Source organism: Parasteatoda tepidariorum, chromosome 1 (assembly GCF_043381705.1).
Source record: "Parasteatoda tepidariorum isolate YZ-2023 chromosome 1, CAS_Ptep_4.0, whole genome shotgun sequence".
Classification (NCBI taxonomy): Eukaryota; Metazoa; Arthropoda; class Arachnida; order Araneae; family Theridiidae; genus Parasteatoda; species Parasteatoda tepidariorum.
In genome coordinates, this window is record NC_092204.1 from 106,445,820 (window position 1) to 106,460,379 (window position 14,560).

Consider the following 14,560-nt stretch of genomic DNA (forward strand, 5'->3'; position numbering starts at 1 on the left):
CGATTAGAGATGGAGTACTGAAAGTTTTTTAAAGGACCTCTGCCAAAAAGTTTTGCCCCAGGGCCCCGAGGGGTGAAGTTACGGCACTGCTCACATGGCCTCAAAAAATATAAAGAGGGAAGTAAAAGTCGAGATGTTTCGAGCGTTCAAATATAATCGCCCATTCTCAAAACTTGTCAAGCTTGAATAACTTGTGACTTTTATTATTGGACTCTCAAAACATGTCTATTTTTATTATCATTTATTATTTTTTAAATCAATGAAGTTTTTATATTTTCGATTCAGTTTCTTAGGATTATCTATTTAGTTACACAACATATTAAATTATTTCACTCGATATTAAAATAAGTTTTACATAAGCTATAGGCACTGGTTCTTTGATTGAATAAAATAATAATTCACTACTTTCTAAAAAAATCAATGCATTTTCTTTCTTTTTTTTTTTTGCTGCATGCCTTAAATTTCAAAAGTCGAATGTGAAAATGGAATGTCCCCTAGTACCAGGAATGACGATTAGAGATGGAGTAGTGAAAGTTTTTAAAAGGGCCTCCGCCAAAAATTTTTGCCCCAGGGCCCCGAGAGGTGAAGTTACGGCACTGTTTGCAATAGGCCTCATAGTCATCAAATTTTTGATTTTGAGGTGGTTCGGACTTTGGTTTGATGTTACTTTCTTTTGTTGCTTTCTTCGGCAGGCCATTGGTTCTCTATTCATTTTGATGCTTTTTGCTTTGAAAATGTCTCTTCATGCAGGATTCTTTATAATATTGACTGCAACATTGAACTTTGAGTTGTTCTGGTTCTTTCAGTTGTTCTGGTACTTGATAGTTGTTCTGGCTCTGGATAAGCTTGATCAGTTCCCCCCTTTTAAGCTTCGAGTATCCTCGAATTTTATTTTCTCGACAGTAGTTTTTCAACTCCTAAACAGTATTTGATTCCATATTTACTTCTTTATACATAAATCTCTATTCTTTAAGTTCGATAAATATAGAAGAAGTACAATCAAATTATAAAAAAAGAAGTAAAAGGAAGACTCTTTAAAAATAAACATGTTTGATGAATTACTGATGATGATGAGCTCATACTCCAGAAAATGAGCTAGGAAAAAATTAATATCTCGAGGCATGTGGAATGTGAGTACAAATATGATGATTATTGGTACGTTTGTACGACATGTCAGGAAGAGCTAAGGTATGACCCCAATAAACCCCCTTACGATATTGCGCTATTATTTTTATGCCGACAGAGACGAAAAAAACGATTAAAAAATCTGACTAAATGGTTAAATAATTATAAATTACCTTTCGAAGAAGATATTTTGGTCAAATTTTCTTCTTTCATCAGCAAATATGAAGAATTGTTTCCAGAACGGAGGAACTTAATCAGCAAAGAATTCATTTTATTCCTTTTGATTAGAAAAAGAGATTATCAGATACCAATTAAGCTACCTAAACCCAAGAAGACGCTTATTCAGAATGAAAAAATCTGTTGAGTCGTCTTTGAAGCATTTGATTGGAACTTTTTCTCCGCTTAATAACATGGGATTTGAGTATAAATATGCGAAGACAAAATGATGGTACATTTGCTTGACATGTCATGACCCCAATTTGAATTTTTAATATCTTTGTCGGCTATTAAAAATAAAATTTAAAGTACTAAATCGTTTTTATCAATCCAGCTAGTCTCGGGATATCCCAACCATTTTACTAAATACTTGTCTCCTTTCTTTTTGACTATTTTTTCGATCCTGTAGATATTGTCTTTCTTATCGTACTTTACCTATTCATTTTCATAAAAAGTACATTTAACCTCTTCATTATTTAAATCTCGAACCCTATAAGTGATTGGATCGCTTCCTACTGCTTCAGAAATGACGAAGATTTTTTCAGTGAAGGTTGCTTGATAACCTCTTCTGAAGGTAGATCGATAGCCTAACCTTATCTATTATCTGTGCTGCCTTCTCTTTGAACTTACCACTGTTTTCTTCTACAGCGGACGTCATTTTGATGCTTCTGTGGTACGAGGTGTTGTAATTTTTCCCTAATTTATCCAAGACATTTACGTATTTTTCGGTGTTGTGTTCGGACAAGTGGAGCTTTATTTTATTACCCAGAGTGAGATCAAATCTTTCAATCATTACCACTTTTATTTCAACATTTTCTGTTGTGAACCATTGTATATTATTTTCTTTAAGCAATTTTTGAGTTGTTTTGCCGACTAACTCTAAACCTTTATTCGTTTGAACCCTTTCAGGCATTCTTTCCTTGAAGATCTTTTTAAATGCCTGAGTTACTTCATCCGCTGATTTATCTCTAAGAGGAATGGCCCATGCATATTTACTGAAACAGTCAACAACCGTTAATAAATACTTGGTACCATCATTATGCTTACTCCTTGCAAATTTATAGACAAGCAGTAAATCAGCTTGCCATTGATCGTCGATGTGGGATACGTAAATCCTTTTTCGTTCGAATTTGCGGATGAGTGGCTTATGTTTCGCATATACATGTTGCTGGTGTAAGTAATCTGATGCCTCTTTTCTAATTAAACCAGTCTTCCTTCAGAGCTCCTTAATGCCACAAAATCCTGCTTCGGGGTCGTAATAAACTTTTTTAGGGCAACTTTTCTCAGTTACCCCTTCAGAGGTAAAAAACGGCACATCTTAGAGCCACAACTCATACAAGCTCCTTTCATGAGAGGCCTACCATTTTTAGAGGTGATCTGCTGTGCGTGTTTGGTTTCGGTGTGAGTTTTACATTTTAGATAATATATTTTTGAATCCATTCCAAATGACTTCTTTGCTTTTATAATAGGCTTCACATTACTTCCATCTATTTTCTCACGCAGGGTTGGACTTGGAATACCCTCCAATTCTTTCACCATGTTAAAGTCGCTCACTTTGTTTCTTGTTTCAGTATCTTTATTTTCGAGGTAGCAGACATCATGTTTATAGGCTGCTTCATCGACCCTATTTATGGGTTTACTCCATTGTGAAATCTGGGTTTAATCTAGTTTTTCCTTTAAGCAATTGAGTTTGATGCCGCCCTGGTAGGTGCATTTCAAATGGTAAACTTGCAGCGTTAACAGCGCCTTTTCCTTTCTTGCAATTCTTTTTACGGCACACTTATTTATACAGAAATTTTATTTGCTCACATACTGATAACCGTTAAGTTGGGTTTGCTTCATGTACTTTTCTCTGGGAAATTAGACTAGATTTTTGATAAAATCTTCTTCTCTCATCCGATACCTCATTTGATTTGTATGAATTAAGCAGCTGTTTATAGAACTTGTAGGCCTGTTTGTATTCTTCTTTCCTTTCCAGTATATTCAAAGATTTATCAATAACTTCTACAATACTTTCATCTTACAAGAGCGAAAGAAGTGCTACTTGAACATAAAAAATCAAGATATCACCATGATCAGAACATTAAAAATCTGAGTTGCGTCGATTTGTATTTTTTAATTCTTATAGTCTGAGGACTAAAAAACTTTTTCTGTTAAAGTAAAGAAATTGTAGCGTATTATCTCCTTTCCGAGGAAGAAATCAAAGAGGACATTCCAGAAATAGGGTTCAAGTTAACGAATGACGGACATGGAAAGAAAAAAAAATTACGAAATGTTTCAGAAGAAAACACCGATTCTGCAACCAAAAATTACGTAGAAACGAGAAAATTAGAGAAACACTTTAACGGATAGCAGCCTGATTCACGATGAAGAATTTTTCAATGCAAAGCAAAAATATATATAAAGAAATCTAGGAGATCCCAGAGACGCTTCAACTAAAAACTATGTAAATGAACAGATTGAAGAAAATAAGTTTAGTAAACTATAATGCAAAGGGAAACAATATAATAAATGATCCCGCGAACTACTCAAAACATGCGGTTAATAGGAACTATTTTGAATATGATGCTAAAAATAAAATCATATCAAATGTGGAAGAACTTGAAACTGATGTTGTAACTAAAAAACATCTAGACTACTATTGCATAAAGTGGAACAAAGCTGATAGAAGCTATTTTGCTCACAACAAAAGAATTTCGAGTGTAAGGAAGCCACAGAAAGATACTGATTGTGCTAATAAGTATTACGTTGACATGAAAACGTTTTGCGCAACTACAGACAAAGGAGTTGAATTTATTGGTGCGGGATATACAACTTTTCAATTCAGTAAAACTGCTTCAAAACTTTTAGATGTAAACTTAAAATTATTACAAGATATGTTTATGAAAATTAGCATCTATTTAGCTTGCGATAGAATGAATGAAAAACCAAAAATACTTTTAGAAAAAGTGCAACAAATTCTTCTTGATAGAGCTATAAGCGTCAATGAAGAAACAATAACTATGTTTACATATGGAAGATTAAATGAAGTTTTAACATTATCAATAGGAGGAAAGTGTAAATTAAGACCTTATTTGCATATTGAGAAACTAGAATTTCAGTATAAATAAATGGAAAAACTTAATTCTTTAGGTATTAGAACTTATAAAAAAGTAGATCATCTGATTTCTGACATTACTTACCACAATGATTACCACGTTTGGAGAATGGGTCACTTATTTATCTTCCCTTTGAGACATTACAAGAGGAAGAGATACACTCATTAAAGAAGATCCAAGCTAAAAGTACTGGGAAGTTTTCTCTGAGGTCATTTTAATAATACCTTGGGGATATTAAATACACTTAAAGAGAATATTTCTATATATAAATAAGAAGAAAAATGGAATTGTTGAACAAGTTAAACGCATTCAGTTCACTGAAGTCTTTCAAAAAGATGGATGAGCTAACCGTAGATCAAAATACCCGGTTTCTGAAATTAAACAAATAACAACAAAGTATGGAGATAAAATTGTTGTGCAATTAGATGACGGCGCCGCTATATGTTTACCGCAAAGGTTTGATAGCAAAGCATCAGACTATTTGAAGCTCAATGAAATTAAACCCCTTTTCTTCGTATACCTAGGAAGCAGGCATCGCTGTAAAGCTCAACCCGCTCACATGTTTAGATTCGATATGTAACATCAGATATTTAATTTTAATGGTGACAAAATACATTTTTTTAAATATCATACGGTATTGAATTTATTTTCATTTAAAGAAATGAAATGTATAGTAAATAGGAAGTATGACTTATTCGAAAATTTGGGAGTTCTGTAGAGCGGGCGTGATAGAAGAATGACAAGTCTGGTCTGTATGTGTGAAAAGTTACTTCTTGCTTTGGATGAAAAAACAAATCATTTACAAGAATTCCCTGAGATTCATACGATCTTTGCGAACAAAGAGTATGGGGCGAGCTCAAATGATCAGAAAGTCGGGTCCCCAATCGTGGTTGCCGGGAGAAATGTGTTGAACCAAGCAGACTCCTTAATTCTGCTTTTAACATGTAAAATCTATGGCGGGCTTGTCATACTTTGAATCGAATTTTCTTGTTTAAGAATCGGAATGATCAATTCAAAAAAAAAAAAAAAAATACTAATAGTTTTTTCAATCTTTCCTATCCGCGAAAATGTAGGTCAAATCTTTATTACTTTTTGTAATATTGCCTTTGAAGCTCAAGTCACCTTTGAGTGAGTGGGGGAAAGCAAGAGACGATTGGGGGTCTCCCTCTTCAACTCTTTTTGAAAATCTTTTTCTTTCTCTGTCCTTTTGAAGAACTGATATGGGGGCGTTTTAAAAACCGATAGTTTACTTTTTATTTATAAGCTTGCAATTTATTATGAAAATTATATTCGCTCATAATTCGCTCATTTTATATACATTTTATTTATTTAGTAGTAGTAATTTTCTTGTTTTTATTTATTTTGAGAGTGGAATTTATTTTTAAATACATTATTCCCCTTTTTTTAAACCTTTTTCCTTGTTTTTTTAAAGATATTTCAGAATTAAAAAATTTAGCTTCTGAATAAAGTGAGATGAATTAAAATCGAGACAATGACGTAAAGATCTTCCAATGTACTATAAAGCATCACAAAACTGCAGTTTTTTTTTTAAAAAATATATATCGTACATTCATTTGTAGGTATAAAAAAAACATTTACATTGAAAACATTTAAAAGGTTGCAATTTTTCCATTCCATAAATAGTTTTAATTACAACACAGGAGCACGTGATCTTAATACAGCTCTCCCGGCTTCCCACAAAACAGCAATGAATCAACTAATGGTATCCGTTCATCGAATTCTATCACAGATAAAATTCTGGTGGGGGAGTACTGTAGTGTGTCAAAATAACAATTCCAATTCCCTATAGTGTATAAGACATGTTAACTAGATTCTATGGTGGGGTATCTTTTTATTGATGAAGGTTGACATTGTCGATAGTCCCCACACTCTCGATGGATTCGGTATCCTGGAACTGTTTCCATTACACACGACGCTGAATTGAACTCTCTACAATTCTGGCCCTGAGATTCTAGCCTCCCCACAATTCACCACCTTATTCCATCATGTTGGTGGTTACTCGTTCTTACTGTTACACTTTGTATTAAACCTATTGCTGCAAAACGACACCAAGAAATTCGCCGAGGTGAGCTAGAGAACGAAATGCGCCCTAGCTTACGCGCACTTATAAAGCCTTTTCCTCTACCGGCTCCACCCACACGCACGCGTACACTTACGTATTTGATGAAAAAGATTTGTATTTTTGTCTAAAAGCAATGATTTTACATTCAGTTCAGTTCTTTTCATGAAATTCGATAAAGTAAGCAAATTCTCTTAACTTATTTTACCAGATTAGTTTAGGTNATCCAGACACTCTCATCAATCCCCACTTGAAGTGGGAGATATGGTTCTAATCAGTTCAGATAATAAAAAACGTGTTGATTGGCCTCTGAAGGTTTGATTTAACTCCTTTCATTCTGAACGTTCCTTTCTCTCCTACCCAACGAGTCAGTTTTTCTATAACCAATGTTCTGCAACGTGCCAAAAACGTAAGTGGAACTATGTAATTATTTGTATTGTTAATTTTCCACGTTTGGAGTCTGGACTCAAAGGCTGTTTCAACAAGTTCCATTTCCTCTTCCTTGAGCGGGTCTTCCTCGGAGAGTTCAGGGGCTTTCTTGGAGGAGGCTTTCTCGGAGGGTTCAGGGGCTTTCTTAGAGGAGGCTTCCTCGGAGGGTTCAGGGGCTTTCTTGGAGGAGGCTTTCTCGGAGTGTTCAGGGGCTTTCTTGGAGGAGGCTTTCTCGGGGAATATCCAATCATTAGCAAACTTTACACCTTTTTGTAATTTCTCCACGACTGACGAGGTTCATCTTTCTATGTGAGGGCTTCTGTTTCACTTGCTACTTTAATCTGCTTATTCTTGACTATTGCTCGTCTGTGTACCAGTGATCGAAGATGCTGTCCTTTGTATGCAGGTTTGTAATAGACCTCATAGTCATCAAATTTTTGATTTTGAGGTGGTTCGGACTTTGGTTTGATGTTACTTTCTTTTGTTGCTTTCTTCGGCAGGCCATTGGTTCTCTATTCATTTTGATTATTTTTGCTTTGCAAATGTCTCTTCATTCAAGATTCTTTATAATATTGACCGCAACATTGAACTTTGAGTTGTTCTGGTTCTTTCAGTTGTTCTGGTACTTGATAGTTGTTCTGGCTCTGGATAAGCTTGATCAGTTCCCCCCTTTTAAGCTTCGAGTATCCTCTAATTTTATTTTCTCGACAGTAGTTTTTCAACTCCTGAACAGTATTTGATTCCATATTTACTTCTTTATACATAAATCTCTATTCTTTAAGTTCGATAAATATATTAGAAGAAGTACAATCAAATTAAAAAAAAAAGGAAGTAAAAGGAACACTCTTTAAAAATAAACATGTTTGATGAATGTGAGCTCATACTCCAGAAAATGAGCAAGGAAAAGATAAATATCTCGAGGCATGTGGTATGTGAGTACAAATATGTAGTACAAAGTGATGATTATTGGTACGTTTGTACGACATGTCACGAAGAACTAAGGTATGACCCCAATAAACCCCCTCACGATATTGCGCTGTTATTTTTATGCCGACAGAGACGAAAAAACCGATTAAAAAATCTGACTAAATGGTTAGATAATTATAAATTACCTTTCGAAGAAGATATTTTGGTCGAATTTTCTTCTTTCATAAGCAAATATGAAGAATTGTTTCCAGAACGGAGGAACTTAATCAGCAAAGAATTCATTTTATTCCTTTTGATTAGAAAAAGAGATTATCAGATACCAATTAAGCTACCTAAACTCATGAAGACGCTTATTCAGAATGAAAAAATCTGTAGAGTCATCTTTGAAGCATTTGATTGGAACTTTTCCTCCGTTTAATAACATGGGATTTGAGTATAAATATGCAAAGACAAAATGATGGTACATTTGCTTGACATGTCATGACCCCAATTTGAATTTTTAATAGCTTTGTCGGCTATTAAAAATAAAATTTAAAGTACTAAATCGTTTTTATCAATCCAGCTAGTCTCGGGATATCCCAACCATTTTACTAAATACTTGTCTCCTTTCTTTTTGACTTTTTCGATCTTGTAGATATTGTCTTTCTTATCGTACTTTACCTATTCATTTTCATAAAAAGTACCTTTAACCTCTTCATTATTTAAATCTCGAACCCTATAAGTGATTGGATCGGTTCCTACTGCTTCAGAAATGACGAAGATTTCTTCAGTGAAGGTTGCTTGATAACCTCTTCTGAAGGTGGATCGATATCCTAACCTTATCTATAATCTGTGCTGCCTTCTCTTTGAACTTACCACTGTTTTCTTCTTCAGCGGATGTCATTTTGATGCTTCTGTGGTACGAGGTGTTGTAATTTTTCACTAATTTATCCAAGGCATCTACGTATTTTTCGGTGTTGTGTTCGGACAAGTGGAGCTTTATTTTATTACCCAGAGTGAGATTAAATCTTTCAATCATTACCACTTTTATTTCAACATTTTCTGTTGTGAACCATTGTATATTATTTTCTTTAAGCAATTTTTGAGTTGTTTTGCCGACTAACTCTAAACCTTTATTCGTTTGAACCCTTTCAGGCATTCTTTCCTTGAAGATCTTTTTAAATGCCTGAGTTACTTCATCCGCTGATTTATCTCTAAGAGGAATGGCCCATGCATATTTACTGAAACAGTCAACAACCGTTAATAAATACTTGGTACCATCATTATGCTTACTCCTTGCAAATTTATAGACAAGCAGTAAATCAGCTTGCCATTGATCGTCGATGTGGGATACGTAAATCCTTTTTCGTTCGAATTTGCGGATGAGTGGCTTATGTTTCGTATATACATCTTGCTGGTGTAAGTAATCTGATGCCTCTTTTCTACTTAAACCAGTCTTCCTTCAGAGCTCCTTGCCACAAAATCCTGCTTCGGAATCGTAATAAACTTTTTTGGGGCAACTTTTCTCAGTTTCCCCTTCAGAGGTAAAAAACGGCACATCTTAGAGCCACAACTCATACAAGCTCCTTTCATGAGAGGCCTACCATTTTTAGAGGTGGTCTGCTGTGCGTGTTTTTTTTTCGGTGTGAGTTTTTTGCATTTTAGATAATATATTTTTGAATCCATTCCAAATGCCTTCTTTGCTTTTATAATAGGCTTCACAATACTTCCATCTTTTTTCTCACGCAGGGTTGGACCTCCAATTCTTTCACCATGTTAGAGTCGCTCACTTTGTTTCTTGTTTCAGTATCTTTATTTTCGAGGTAGCAGACATCATGTTTATAGGCTGCTTCATCGACCCTATTTATGCGTTTACTCCATTGTGAAATCTGGGTTTAATCTAGTTTTTCCTTTAAGCAATTGAGTTTGATGCCGCCCTGGTAGGTGCATTTCAAATGGTAAACTATTAATCGCAGCGTTAACAGCGCCTTTTCCTTTCTTGCAATTCTTTTTACGGCACACTTATTTATACAGTAATTTTATTTGCTCACATACTGAAAACCGTTAAGTTGGGTTTGCTTTATGTACTTTTCTCTGGGAAAGTAGACTAGATTTTTGATAAAATCTTCTTCTCTCATCCGATACCGCATTCGATTTGTATGAATTAAGCAGCTGTTTATAGAAATTGTAGGCCTGTTTATATTCTTCTTTCCTTTCCAGTATATTCAAAGATTTATCAATAACTTCTACAATACCTTCATCTTACAAGAGCGAAAGAAGTGCTATTTGAACATAAAAAATCAAGATATCACCATGATCAAAACATTAAAAATCTGTGTTGCGTCGATTTGTATTTTTTAATTCTTATAGTCTGAGGACTGTAAAACTTTTTCTGTTAAAATAAAGAAATTGTAGCGTATTATCCCCTTTCCGAGGAAGAAATCAAAGAGGACATTTCAGGAATAGGGTTCCATTTAACGAATGACGGATATGGAAAGAAAAAAAAAATTACGAAATGTTTCAGAAGAAAACACCGATTCTGCAACCAAAAATTACGTAGAAACGAGAAAATTAGAGAAACACTTTAACGGATAGCAGCCTGATTCACGATGAAGAATTTTTCAATGCAAAGCAAAAATATATATAAAGAAATCTAGGAGATCCCAGAGACGCTTCAACTGAAAAATATGTAAATGAACAGATTGAAGAAAATAAGTTTAGTAAATTATAATGCAAAGGGAAGCAATATAATAAACGATCCCGCGAACTACTCAAAACATGCGGTTAATAGGAACTATTTTGAAAACAACGCTTTGATTTTAAAAGGTAACAGTTATGATGCTAAAAATAAAATCATATCAAATGTGGAAGAACTTGAAAATGATGTTGTAACTAAAAAACATCTAGACTACTATTGCATAAAGTGGAACAAAGCTGATAGAAGATATTTTGCCCACAACCAAAGAAATTCGAGTGTAAGGAAGTCACAGAAAGATACTGATTGTGCTAATAAGTATTACGTTGACATGAAAACGTTTTGCGCAACTACAGACAAAGGAGTTGAATTTATTGGTGCGGGATATAAAACTTTTCAATTCAGTAAAACTACTTCAAAACTTTTAGATGTAAACTTAAAATTATCACAAGATATGTTTATGAAAATTAGCACTATTTAGCTTGCGATAGAATGAATGAAAAACCAAAAATACTTTTAGAAAAAGTGCAACAAGTTCTTCTTGATAGAGCTACAAGCGTCAATGAAGAAACAATAACTATGTCTACATATGGGAGATTAAATGAAGTTTTAACATTATCAATAGGAGGAAAGTGTAAATTAAGACCTTATTTGCATGTTGAGAAACTAGAATTTCAGTATAAATAAATGGAAAAACTTAATTCTTTAGGTATTAGAACTTATAAGAAAGTAGATCATCTGATTTCTGACATTACTTACCACAATGATTACCACGTTTGGAGAGTGGGTCACTTATTTATCTTCCCTTTGAGACATTACAAGAGGAAGAGATACACTCTCATTAAAGAAGATCCAAGCTAAAAGTACTGGGAAGTATATAGTATTCTCTGAGGTCATTTCAATAATACCTTGGGGATATTAAATACACTTAAAGAGAATATTTCTATATATAAATAAGAAGAAAAATGGAATTGTTGAACAAGTTAAACGCATTCAGTTCACTGAAGTCTTTCAAAAAGATGGATGAGCTAACCGTAGATCAAAATACCCGGTTTCTGAAATTAAACAAATAACAACAAAGTATGGAGATAAAATTGTTGTGCAATTAGATGACGGCGCCGCTATATGTTTACCGCAAAGGTTTGATAGCAAAGCATCAGACTATTTGAAGCTCAATGAAATTAAACCCCTTTTCTTCGTACACCTAGGAAGCAGACATCGCGGTAAAGCTCAACCCGCTCACATGTTTAGATTCGATATGTAACATCAGATATTTAATTTTAGTGGTGACAAAAACCATTTTTTTTAAANAAGTTCCTGCCGACCGGCCTGTGTAGGGGGCAGGGAACTGTCCTTGCATCAGAAAGGTTCTGGGTTCGAATCCCGGGCAAGGCATGGATGTTTCTTTCTCTCTATCTGTGTTCTATGTCCTTGAATGTGAATGTGACTGTTCTTTGTGTGTGAATGTGACCTGCCCTATAAACGGGTTGTGGTAGTGCGACGTGGGCGACGCTGCTCCACCGCCGTGGCTTCGCCACAGGTGCCCGCTGGGTAACGAAAAGAGAGTTAGCAGTTCTGGCACTTTCTGTGGCCAATGGACAATAGTTCCAAGTGCCAGTCGTTAAAAAAAATAAAATTGTTCCTTACAAAAAGAATTTCTTAAGAAGGCATTCATTTTCAATTAAGAAGGCTAATGAGATTTACGAAAATGTAGGTCAAATCTTTATTACTTTTTGTAATATTGCCTTTGAAACTCAAGTGACCTTTGAGTGAGGGAGGAAAGCAAGAGACGATCTCCCTCTTCAACTCTTTTTGAAAATCTTTTTTCTTTCTCTGTCCTTTTGAAGAACTGATATGGGGGCGTTTTAAAAACCGATAGTTCACTTTTTATTTATAAGCTTGTAATTTATTATGAAAATTATATTCGCTGATAATTCGTTCATTTTATATATACATTTTATTTATTTAGTAGTAATAATTTTCTTGTTTTTATTCATTTTGAGAGTGGAATTTATTTTTTAAATACATTATTTCCCTTTTTTTAAACCTTTTTCCTTGTTTTTTTAAAGATATTTCAGAATTAAAAAATTTAGCTTCTGAATAAAGTGAGATTAATTAAAATCGAGACAATGGCGTAAAGATCTTCCAATGCATCACAAAACTGCAGTTTTTCTTTTTTTTAAAAAAAAAATATATCGTACACTCATTTGTAGGTATAAAAAAAAACATTTACATTGAAAACATTTAAAAGGTTGCAATTTTTTCCATTCCATAAATAGTTTTAATTACAACACAGGAGCGACCAACACCGTGATCTTAATACAGCTCTCCCGGCTTCCCACAAAACAGCAATGAATCAACTAATGGTATCCGTTCATCGAATTCTATCACAGATAAAATTCTGGTGGGGGAGTACTGTAGTGTGTCAAAATAACAATTCCAATTCAGTAGTATATAAGACATGTTAACTAGATTCTATGGTGGGGTATCTTTTTATTGATGAAGGTTGACATTGTCGATAGCTACTATCCCGATGGATTCGGTATCCTAAAACTGTTTCCATTACACACGACGCTGGCCTTGAATTGAACTCTCTACAAATCTGGACCTGAGATTCACTTGCTTCTAGCCTCCCCACAATTCACCACCTCATTTCTATGTTGGTGGTTACTCGTTTTTACTGTTACAATTTGAATTAAACCTATTGCTGCAAAACGACACCAAGAAATTCGCCGAGGTGAGCTGGAGAACGAAATACGCCTTAGCTTACGCGCACTTATAAAGCCTTTTCCTCTACCGGCTCCACCCACATGCACGCGTACACTTACGTATTTGATGAACAAGATTTGTATTTTTGTCTAAAAGCAATGATTTTACATTCAGTTCAGTTCTTTTCATGAAATTCGATAAAGTAAGTAAATTCTCTTAATTTATTTTACCAGATTAGTTAAGGTTTAAAATTTATAAATTTAAGAGTCTATAGAAATTGAAATGCCATTTGTGTTTATCATGACGTTCAAATACAATATTTCTTCAATTTTCGATAACTTATGCATTATTTGTTCCCAGCACGTCTTACTTCCACACTTAAACTATGAGTTTCGCTAACTTTCAAGATATTTAATTTCTTCTAGTGGTTTAGCCTTTTTTTAAATTTTTTTTAAATTTAAATATTTGGTAAAATGCTGTTTCCAAGACAGCGCACGTTTCAATCTATGTTTAAATTTTCATTTATTTATTTTTTTCATCAATGAAATTTGTGTTTCAACCACACAACAGAGGTGATTGACCCCCCCCCCCTCATCTCAAGTTATTAGCTAACATACATCCGTGTATTTTGCCTTTATATAGACAGAAAAGCAAAAAGTCTTCTTTGTCGAGCTATTCTGAATACTTGTATACTAAATTGTAAATCTGTGAATTTAAAAATGTAACATAAATTCAATTCTCTTTCCAGAAAGCTTAAAATTTGTTTGTTGTTCTTTTGGTTATTGGCAAGGATTAAAGAAAATAATTTTAATAGTCCACTTAAATTAGTAATTTATGTTGTTAACTTTAACAGATAATGTTATTTAGTTTATGCCTTTTTATATTCGATGTTCTGTTTTTCATGTTTATGACTACTCATTTGCCTGATATTTCGATTTTCATTTCTTTTTTGTAAAAGCAAAAAAAATCGGTTTTTCAACATTATATAGATACACATTTATGTTTTATATGATAGGATCCATTATCGTATGATTGTTAATGTATTCTCAATATCGTACTCTCATTATAATATGATTAATTTCTTATCATTTATTAGTAGTGCATAAATTACAATTTCTCATTTATTCGTAATTATGTCTTCTTTCCTTAAATTTGTAAAAATTTGATATAACTTATGACATATAAGCAAGAAAATTTTTAAAAATATATAAAAGAGTAGAAAAGTAACATAGTAAAGTTAGCATGTTTTACTGTACTTTTCTTAAAGCTGTACTTCCAATTCAATTAGTATATTCTAATTAT

The 14,560-nt window shown here is 33.7% G+C and overlaps 1 long non-coding RNA gene across 1 annotated transcript in view; it reads left to right on the forward strand.

The window, feature by feature from the left end:
* The first annotated feature begins 13,261 nt into the window (after positions 1-13,261).
* LOC122272295 (uncharacterized) overlaps positions 13,262-14,560 on the forward strand; it is a 38,593-nt gene continuing 37,294 nt past the window's right edge. Inside the window, exon 1 of the long non-coding RNA XR_011638162.1 lies at positions 13,262-13,460. This is a non-coding gene — a long non-coding RNA (uncharacterized lncRNA). The remainder of the gene's footprint in view (positions 13,461-14,560) is intronic.